The 9,851-nt window shown below is 38.5% G+C and overlaps 1 long non-coding RNA gene across 1 annotated transcript in view; it reads right to left on the bottom strand.

The window, feature by feature from the left end:
• LOC107183567 overlaps positions 1-2,770 on the bottom strand; it is a 3,409-nt gene extending 639 nt beyond the window's left edge. Inside the window, exons 1-2 of the long non-coding RNA XR_001514356.1 lie at positions 2,598-2,770; positions 1,509-1,607 (exon numbers count right to left, since the gene is read on the bottom strand). This is a non-coding gene — a long non-coding RNA (uncharacterized LOC107183567). The remainder of the gene's footprint in view (positions 1-1,508; positions 1,608-2,597) is intronic.
• Positions 2,771-9,851: the final 7,081 nt, after the last annotated feature.

The raw sequence follows: 9,851 nt of genomic DNA, 5'->3' as shown, positions 1-9,851 counted from the left end.
TCATTTCTTTACAGAGAGGAAGGGAGAGGGGTAGAGAGTTAGAAACATCGATGAGGGAGAAGCATCGATCAGCTGCCTCCTGCACACCTCCTACTGAGGATGTGGCCGCAACCCAGGTACATGCCCTTGACCGGAATTGAACCTGGGACCCTTCAGTCCGCAAGCCGACGCTCCATCCACTGAGCCAAACCGGTTTCGGCCCAAATGGTTCTTTTAAAAGCTCATCCATGAATACAGGCGTGGCAGTTTGGTCACTAAACAATCAGCCAATGTGGAAAGCACTGACCTCAGTAGGGGAAAAATGAGTGAAAAAATGAAAAGCTCCCAACACTAAAACCTGGCATGAATGTAGAGCAACAGAAGTGTTCATTCATTGATGGTGGGAATGCAAAATGGTGCAGCCACTTTGGAAGACAGTTTGGTAATTTGCTACAAAATTAAAGATATTCTTAACATACAATCTAGCAATTGCACTCCTTAGTGTTTGCCCAAATGAGGTTGAAAAAGTATGTCCATACAAAAACATACACTTCTATATTGTGTGTCTAGATCTGAAATTTGATAACAAATCAATACCTTTCCCTGTGCAGAAAGCAACCAAAATATCCTTCAATAGGTGAATGGATAAACAAACTATCGTCCATTCACACAACTGAATATTATTCAGTGCCAAAAAGTAAATAAGTTATCAAGCCACCCAAAGACATGGAGGAACCTTAAATGCACACTACTAAGGGAAAGTAGCCAATTTGAAAAAGCTAGATACTATATGATTTCAAGTATAAGACACTTTGAAAAATGCAAAACTATTGAGGCAGTGAAATGATCGGTGGTTGCCAGGGTTTCAGAATAGGGAGGATGAATGGGCAGAGCACAGAGCGTTTGGGGGGCAGGTAAACTTTTCTATATGATATTCTATGACTATGGTCCATGTCATTATACATTTATCAAAATCATAGACCATACAACACCGAGACTGAACCCTTATACAAACGATGGACTTTGGGTGATAATGTTGTGCCAATGTTGGTTCAACAGACTGTAACAAATGTAATAGTTGGTGGGAGATGTTGATAGAGGAGGGGGCTGTGAGTAGATGGAGGAGGATTCTGTATTTTCCACTCCATTTTGCTGTGAACCTAAAATGCTATCACAAATAAAGTCCATGTATTTAAAACAGAATAAGAAAGACAAAGGGCCGAAACCAGTTTGGCTCAGTGGATAGAGTGTCGGCCTGTGGACTGAAAGGTCCCAGATTAGATTCCGGTCAAGGGCATGTACCTGGGTTGCGGACACATCCCCAGTAGGAGATGTGCAGGAGGCGGCTGATCGATGTTTCTCTCCCATCGATGTTTCTAACGCTCTATCTCTCTCCCTTCCTCTCTGTAAAAAATCAATAAAAATATATTTTAAAAAAAAGACAAAGAAAAGGAAAGAGAAAAGAGCTCTTTTTCTAAGAGAAATTACTGGTAAGAGATAAATTGTTTAGAGAAGATTGTGACCCTCACCTGAGACACAGAGGCTTAGTCCGACCACAGAGATCAAAAGGCCCAGCACCTGAATGATCAATAGGATGATATTGATGGGGAGCATCCCAATAGCTGGAGCTGCAAGGAAAAAGCATGTTACACATGTTTAAGAAGCAATCACTTCCACTTGTATTTCGTACAGTCAAGGTCAGTATCCTAGGACCGAAGACTGACTCTGAGTCCGTGTCAGGTGGTGGCTGCTTTCCCAGTGACCTAAGCCATCTCTCTCCACTCCAGGAGTCAGCTCCACATTCACACCCTCAGTAGCCTTTCATTTCTGCAGGGAGCTGAGCTGCATTGGCAGTTTTTACCCCAAATCTTAGAACAATGCTGCTTTTACCACACGTGGGTATTTTACAATAAGAGTGGCTGTTAGCAGGGCATCACTACATACTCACAAAATCACTCTGGTGGAGAACCATTGGGCAAGCTTGCCATTGTAGACATCATAATCGCTAATTGTGGTTTTAGAACAAATTAGTACCATCTTAATATATAACAACCCAGAGATAGGCTCTCATACCAAGAGTTAAATGTGCTAATGGAAAAAATAGATTCTTTAATATTAAAAATATTTAGTGATTTAACCCAAAAATGGAGTGAAAAATGTTAGTAATTATAGGTTGGATAATCATAAGGTATAACTTTTAAAACTCAATGTTAATACTTGCAATAACTCTTTATGATTTATAACCCAATTTTGTATAACTAGTTTTTTAAAGAGAGTTTTAGCAAAAGAATGAGAATGTTTAATATTTACTTATAACTTCAAAATCTGAAATAAGAATATGAAGATCATCATTAAGAAATTATATAGTATGATTTTAAAAATCCATTGGCTGGCATTAAATATGTCTCTGAAAATCACTTTTTATAAAATAACTATGTTAAAAACCTAATATAACATTAAAATTAATCCATTTTGGGGAAAATTTTCACTAAGAATATCTAGGGAGATAAACCAATCCTTATTGTATTATTAAAAAAACATGCAAGAATTATTTCAATAAAAAATGTTGCTTTTTAAATCAAAAAGGGCACAATCATGCTAAAACAATAAATACTTACCTATCATAAACATTGAGATCTGAAGTAATATTAGTATTACTGTAGAAACTACAATTAAACCAAGTCCACTGGCCCTCTTTGTTGAATATTCACCTGTTGATAAATAAAATTAATGTTTAAAATATTTTCCTACATACTTTCTACTCTGTGGGAAATAAAAGTACTTAATTTATTAAATGTATTCATCTCAATACTACTCTTATAAACTGAAAATGTTTAAAAATAAATGCTTCCTCTAAAACCTCACAAAAAATACGTGACAATTTTTTTTTTATTTAAGACCAAGCTGAAGACATCTAAATGTCAACATCTAAGTCTCAACAAGTCAAAACCTTCAATTGGCTTTTCCTCCTTCTTAACTACCTTGGAGCCTCTTACCAATCACTTCATTTGCTATATTCAATCTGTTCCAAAGTCAAAATAGCTATTCTTTGTAGCTGTCTTCTTAATTCATCTCTTTCCTCACCACACCCTCACTAACTTCAGCTGCAAAGAGAGCTGCCAAATTTCTGTTCCTAAACATTACACCCATATTTTATTCTGTTAATAATACAAAGGTTTTCTACTATCTACACTTTGAGTCCCAGCCTATCCCTGCTGTTCTTTCCATGTGCTGCATACCCTTATTTCCGAATCCCATTACCATCCCCCAAAAGGCAAATGCAGTTTCAGATTGATTTGTTTCCCGTGTTCATTCCCACTTTCATGTCTTGCCTGATGAAGTTTGCCTTTGCAGTGGGTTAAATGGTGGCTCCAAACATAAGCCTACCTCCTATTTCCCGGAAGCTGTGAAAATTAATTTATGCAGCCAAAGCAGACCATTACATTATATGATTTAGTTTAGGTTCTTGGAAGAAGGAATTTATCCTAGATTAACGAGGTGGGGCCTAAATTCAATGATAAGTGTCTTTGGAAGAGAGATGCACAGGAGTTTTAAGAGTGGAATTTGAGTTACGCTGCCACAAGCCAAGGAGTTGCAAGTTGCCAGCAAACAACACACAAAGAATTCCATGAACTCAATCTCAAGAAGTGAAGCCATTTCTGTAACTTAAAAAGTGCAGACACAAACTGATAACTTCCTATAATTGAACAACCTTTGAGAAATAACTCAGTTGTATCATGTGCAGCCATCTCGTCTTTTTCATAAGTCCATCAATGACTAAATAGTGTCACAGCCATATAAATATGGATGCTGAATTTACGGATGATGCTTTTATTATCTTACAATTTAAAGATGAAGTCATATAAACCATGCTTTCTCAATTGGGGCATTATTAACATTAGGGCCAGATAAATCTTTATGGTGGGAGGGGGCTGCTCTGCACATTTAGAAGGTTTAGTAGCATCCCTGCCTCCCTCCAAACTGCTTACCTGTAACAGCCCCAGTTGTATCAATTGTGAAATGTCCCCTGAGGAGTAAAACTGCTTCAGCCTTACAGCTGATATAGATAATGCTGATGGGAAATAACTGGCTAATTGGTAATACTGAGAAAAAGAGAACTTTGTTCCACCTTACATAAAATGATAAACATCTGGAAATCTAGATATTTTATTTTGAAAAACTAGAATAAAATTGGACTAATCACACCCACTTGATATCCTGAAGGAAGGGAATGCTTAAATGGTCCAATTAAAATCTCTCTCTATAAAACCCTAATATGCAAATAGACCAAATGGCAGAACAACCAAACAACTGGTCACTATGAAGTGCTGAACACCAGGGGGCATGTGTGGAAGATGGTGGGGATAGGCAGCAGGTGGCAGAGCACAGAACATGTCGGGCATTGGCTGTGTCATGATGGTGGAGCAGGTGAGCGGGGATGCCAGACCAAGGTGGGGCACTGGTCACTGTCATTGGGGCAAGCCTCTGATGGTTACTGAAAATTCTTTGCTCCCGCACCACGGTCCCGCCAGGTGCTTGCACCTGCTCTCCGCGCCTGAGCTGCCATTCATATTTGCTGCCAGCGCCTGATGCTAACCCCAATCGCTCAGCGCCATGAATGGGTGCAAGTGGTGGCTGCAGGCCCCGATCGCTCCCCAGGGCTTCTCTGCCTCCCCTCGTTTGAGGGGTGATCGGGACTGGCAGCCACCACTGCAGGGACTGCCAGAGCAGCCCCACTCGCACCTGCAGCCTGCGCCAGAACCGCTACTAGCATCCGCAGCCGGGTCCCAGCTCCATTCCTGATCGCTTGGCACTGTCAGCGGGTATGAGTGGTGGCTACTGCCCCAGTCACCCGCTGAAGGCTCCTCCACCTCCCTCTGCTCCTGAGGGGTGATCAGGGCAGCAGCCACCGCTTGCACTCGCTGACAGTGTGGAGTGATTGGGGCCAGCGCCAGCAGTGGATGTGAGTGGGGCTACTGGTAGACAAGGGACCAGGAAGGGCCAGGCAGGGGCACAGAAGATGTGCTGAGACCTGCCCCTATACCCACCGCAGCCTAGCAGCCCACAGTTTCTTTCAAGGTGCACAAATTTGCGCACTAGGCCCCTAGTAATTTCTTAAAAATAAACTACAAATATTCAACAGGACTCATTAGCCCTATTTTCAAGTACCTGGTACCTTATGAAAAGAATAATCTAATGGATATGTCTAAAAATATTATTTCTGTTACTATATCTTCACCTTAGGGGTTTTGTTTTGATTAATTGTAAAATTAACTTTTTACCATAAAAATTGTTCAAAGTAACCTAAAAGCAGACTGAGTAGCAGAGAGAAACAGTGCATGACTGAAATTCTATTTTGTTTTATCCAGGCCATTAAATAATATCCTGATAGGGCAATTTTTTAAAATGTTATATTTAGCATTAAATCCACTAAAATGACGGATTAAATACAGTAAGAACAACAAATAGTCCCCTAAATGACCATGCTAACAACTATTTTAAGGTATTATAACCAAGGGTTATATGATAACCTATGGCACCTGAAACACTACTTATTCATACTTTAGATTGTAAACCTCCACTTTATTCTCATTAGGGGGGATGGAGAGGTAAACAATCATCAGTCCTGAAGCTGAGTAACTGAAATCCACATTAATCAGCAAAGAGTGAAAAACAGTATGGCAAATTCCCCAAGCTTTCATTTGATCCATCCAGGCTTGGAACTTACCCCTCAGTTGCATAAGTTGTGACCATGACTCAGTCATGTCCCTGACTTAGAATAGGGCACAGATTCCCTATTTTCTAGACTCAAACACTAGTGAGGATAAAATTCAGTGCATAGGTTACAAAAGGCACAGACACAGATAAAAAAATAAACTTTCCAGTGGTTCTCAATGCCATGACCCTAATGCCGCGACCCTTTAATACAGTTCCTCATGTTGTGATGACCCCTAACCACAAAATTATTTGATACTCATATAAAATTCAACCTCTTCAGGCTTAGAAGAGTTATGGGAGAAAAATAATACCAACAGTAACAACAAAAATAAAACACCATATAATACTATGATTGACAGTGTTTTACTATAGAACAACCTTTTCAAAACCTTTGCATATAAATATTGGAGGTAGTTTTAGTTTCTGTTGATGTGTTCAACAACTAAATATTTTCAAGGCTACTTCCAACTCCCATAAGTTAAGCAACTATTTCTAACAAATATATTAGTGAAATCTACTTAAATAATCACAGGCAGTGAAAGAGGCTCTACCTTCATGTTTTCTTTAAGGAATCATTTAAAATGAGTTTCTTTTGACTCATACCCTTTGCCACAGTGGCCACATTTTAGCACATCCCCCCGAAAATGGGGGGTCTAGTTCAGTTGATATTTCTTTCAGTGTAGAGAAAAGGGTTTGCAGTCTGATATATATGCCATAGAACTCAGGAATCACAAGGAACCTTTCTTGGCAATCTTTATTTGTCCTTTAATAGGTATACAGTGTGGCCTTGCCTTACGAGTGTCCCGACTAACGAGTGTTTTGAGATACCAGCTGTCTCTCGGCCAATTTTTTGCATTGAGTTGATAGAGTAATTTGAGTTAAGAGCTCCTTAAGGAGCTCGGTCTCAGAATGAATTAAACTCCTCAGTCAAGGCCCCACTGTATTTATCCTTATTTGTCACATCTATAAAAATTTTAAATATAAACAAAGAAAATAAATTCAAGTAACTCCATAAACATTTGGCATTAAGATAAAGATAATTTAATGTGTTATTTTTTAAAATATATTTTATTGATTTTTTTACAGAGAAGAAGGGAGAGGGATAATTAGAAACATCGATGAGAGAGAAACATTGATCAGCTGCCTCCAGCACACCCACTACTGGGGATGTGCCCGAAAGCAAGGTACATGTCCTTGACCGGAATCGAACCTCGGACCCTTGAGTCCACTGGCTGACATTCTATCCACTGAGCCAACCCGGTTAGGGCTTAATGTGTTCTTAATGGGCTCTTAGCAAACTTCTTAGTATGATTTTCAGTCTTTTTGGCAAGACTATGTAATTTTAAAAATATCTATGCTTTAAAACATTCCCCTCAACTAAAAGTATTGAAATCAATACACAAAATAAAATATGAGAAATAGCAGTATTTACACATTTTATATGCTTTTAAAGCACTGTTTTAGATTACAACAAAAGTTAGAGGTAGGTAAAGACCACCCCCCCATACCCTCTGCCCCCACACATGCATAACTCCCTCATTATCAACATCGGCCACCAGAATGATGCTATTTTTACCAAGATGAACCTACATTGACATATCATAATTACCCAAAGCCCATAGTTTGCCTTAGGGGTTGTACATTCTATGGGCTTGGGCAAATGCAAAATTGCATCTATCCATCATCACAGTATCATACAGAGTATTTTCACTGCCGTAAAAATCCTCTGTGCTCTGCCTATGCACTCTGCCTGCACCCACTTCTATGAATGACTGATCTTTTCATTGTTTCCACCGTTGTGCCTTTTCCAGAATGTCTTGTAGTTGGAAACATATAGTATGTAGGCTTTTCAGATCGGCTTCTTTCACTTAGTAATATGCATTTAAGGTTTCTCCGTGTTCTTTCATAGCTCGATAGCTCATTTCTTTTTGTCTGGGTGTATCACAGTGTATGTTGCCACTCACCTACTGAAAACATCTTGGTTGCTTCCAAGTTTTGGCAGTCATGTATAAGCTGCTGTAGCTATCCATGTGCATAAGTTTTCAACTCCTTTTGGATAAATATCAATGAGCCCAATTGCTGGATCAGAATATAAAGGATAATTTCATAAGAAATTGTCAAACTGTCCTCCAGAGTGGTTGTACCATTTTGCATTCCCACCAGCAATGGAAAAGTTTCCTGTTGCTGCACATGCTCACCAGCATGTGGTATTACCAGTGTTTACATCTTTTAAAATATATTTTGTTGATTTTTTTACAGAGAGGAAGGGAGAGGGATAGAGAACCAGAAACTTTGATGAGAAGGAAACATTGATCAGCTGCCTCCTGCACACCCCCTACTGGGGATGTGCCCGCAACCAAGGTACATGCCCTTGGCCGGAATGGAACCTGCGATGCTTCAGTTCGCAGGCCAATGCTCTATTCACTGAACCAAACCAGTTAGGGCAGTGTTTACATTTTTTAAACAAAACTTATATCCTTAGTGCTACCTGACATGGGAAAACCAAAATCATTGGGAGACAATATTAGATTTTTGTGAAAAAATTAAAAATTCTGAAGTTTTCCTTTTTATACTATCTATAAAATAACTAAATCTAGCCAGCTACATCTCAGAATGAGCTAGGTTGCTTCTTTCATTTATTCTACAAATATTTACTGTGTAGTTACAATGTACCATGACCTTTTATTAGTCCATCTCAACCAAATCAAGTAGATGACTTTATTCAAGAATTGATTGAGCACCTACTGTTTGATGATCACTATTCCAAGTGCTGCCTCAAGACCCTTAGTTCTAATGTGTGAGTGAAGTGTGTGTGTTTGGAGCAGGGGAGAAGTGACCAGAAGTGTTACTCTCCGATCTTCTTCCATGGTTAAATAAAAGGTGTGGGGCTGCTCTAGCCCAAGAAAGTCCCATTATTTAATCTTTCATGTTCATATGATTGAAGAAATGGGATGTCCCTCTAGTCACCTGAAGAAACAGCTAATGTTAAAAACAGATACTCCAATAATAATTCTTGTTTCCTTGTCACTGATATAAAGCACATAAAAGATAGAATGCAGGTTGTGGTTGATGAAATCTAGTGCAATTAGCAGGTCAATTTGAAGATCAAATGATAACTATCATCTTAGTTTTCATGAAACTCTGAAGACAGAATTTTATAAGCCCCTATAGACCTACACGTACCACAGTCTAGGAGCAAAACCCCAAATTCCAAGAATTAAATGCCTGTTCAAAGACATGACCTTTAGATGTTCCCTCACTAAGCAGTTAGTGACTTGATGATGATACAAGAAGGCTAACCAGTGAGCTATAATGTATCTCAGATTAAAAATAAATCATAGCCGTCTCTGGTTTGGCTTAGTGGATAGAGTGTCAGCCTGTGGACTGAAGGGTCTTGGGTTCAATTTTGGTCAAGGGCACATGCCCGTGTTGCAGGCTCAATCCCAAATATGGGGCATGCAGGGGCAGTTGATCAATGATTCTCTCTCATTATTGATGTTTCTATCTCTCTCTCTTCTTCTTCCTTCCTCTCTGAAATCAATAAAAATTTATTTAAAAAAGAATAAATCATAAAGGGTAGATATGTTTGATTTTATTATTATAGTGCTATTTTCTGATAACTTTCAGAAAATCATTTTAAGATTATTTAGGTATTTATTAAGCTGAAAATCAATATTGTTTTCAATGCAGGATAAGTCATAGATGATAACTTTTAGAATAAAATTATAATTTCAAATTTTAATGTTATTTAATTAAATTTAAAATACTATTTTTAAAATACTTAGAACACTCATAAAAAACAACAACAAAAAACAGAAGCATTCGTGAAAATGGTGCTGGGGAAAAAGAAATATTAATGCCAATGATAACCTGGTTAATTGCTAGAAGACAAGTAAAATAATATAATAAACGTTATACACTCTCTAACTTGCTTTGATGATACAATTTTGTCAAAATAAATCATAACTAGAAATTATATTCTCAGTCTACAAGACACAGAAACAAAAGAGCCCAAACTTTGTGCTTCAAGTACCTTGAATATAAAAGATTAAAGAGAAGGCTGTCCAACACACATTTCTTGGTTACAAATGTTCCCTGGTCTTGTGGATGATACCATAACTTCAGAGTATATGCAGCAAGTTGGGGTGTTTGAG

The sequence above is a fragment of the Myotis davidii genome, unplaced genomic scaffold, assembly GCF_000327345.1.
Source record: "Myotis davidii unplaced genomic scaffold, ASM32734v1 scaffold1202, whole genome shotgun sequence".
Lineage (NCBI taxonomy): Eukaryota > Metazoa > Chordata > Mammalia > Chiroptera > Vespertilionidae > Myotis > Myotis davidii.
The sequence above is the reverse complement of the archived record's forward strand: the minus strand, read 5'-3'. Positions and strand labels throughout refer to the sequence as shown.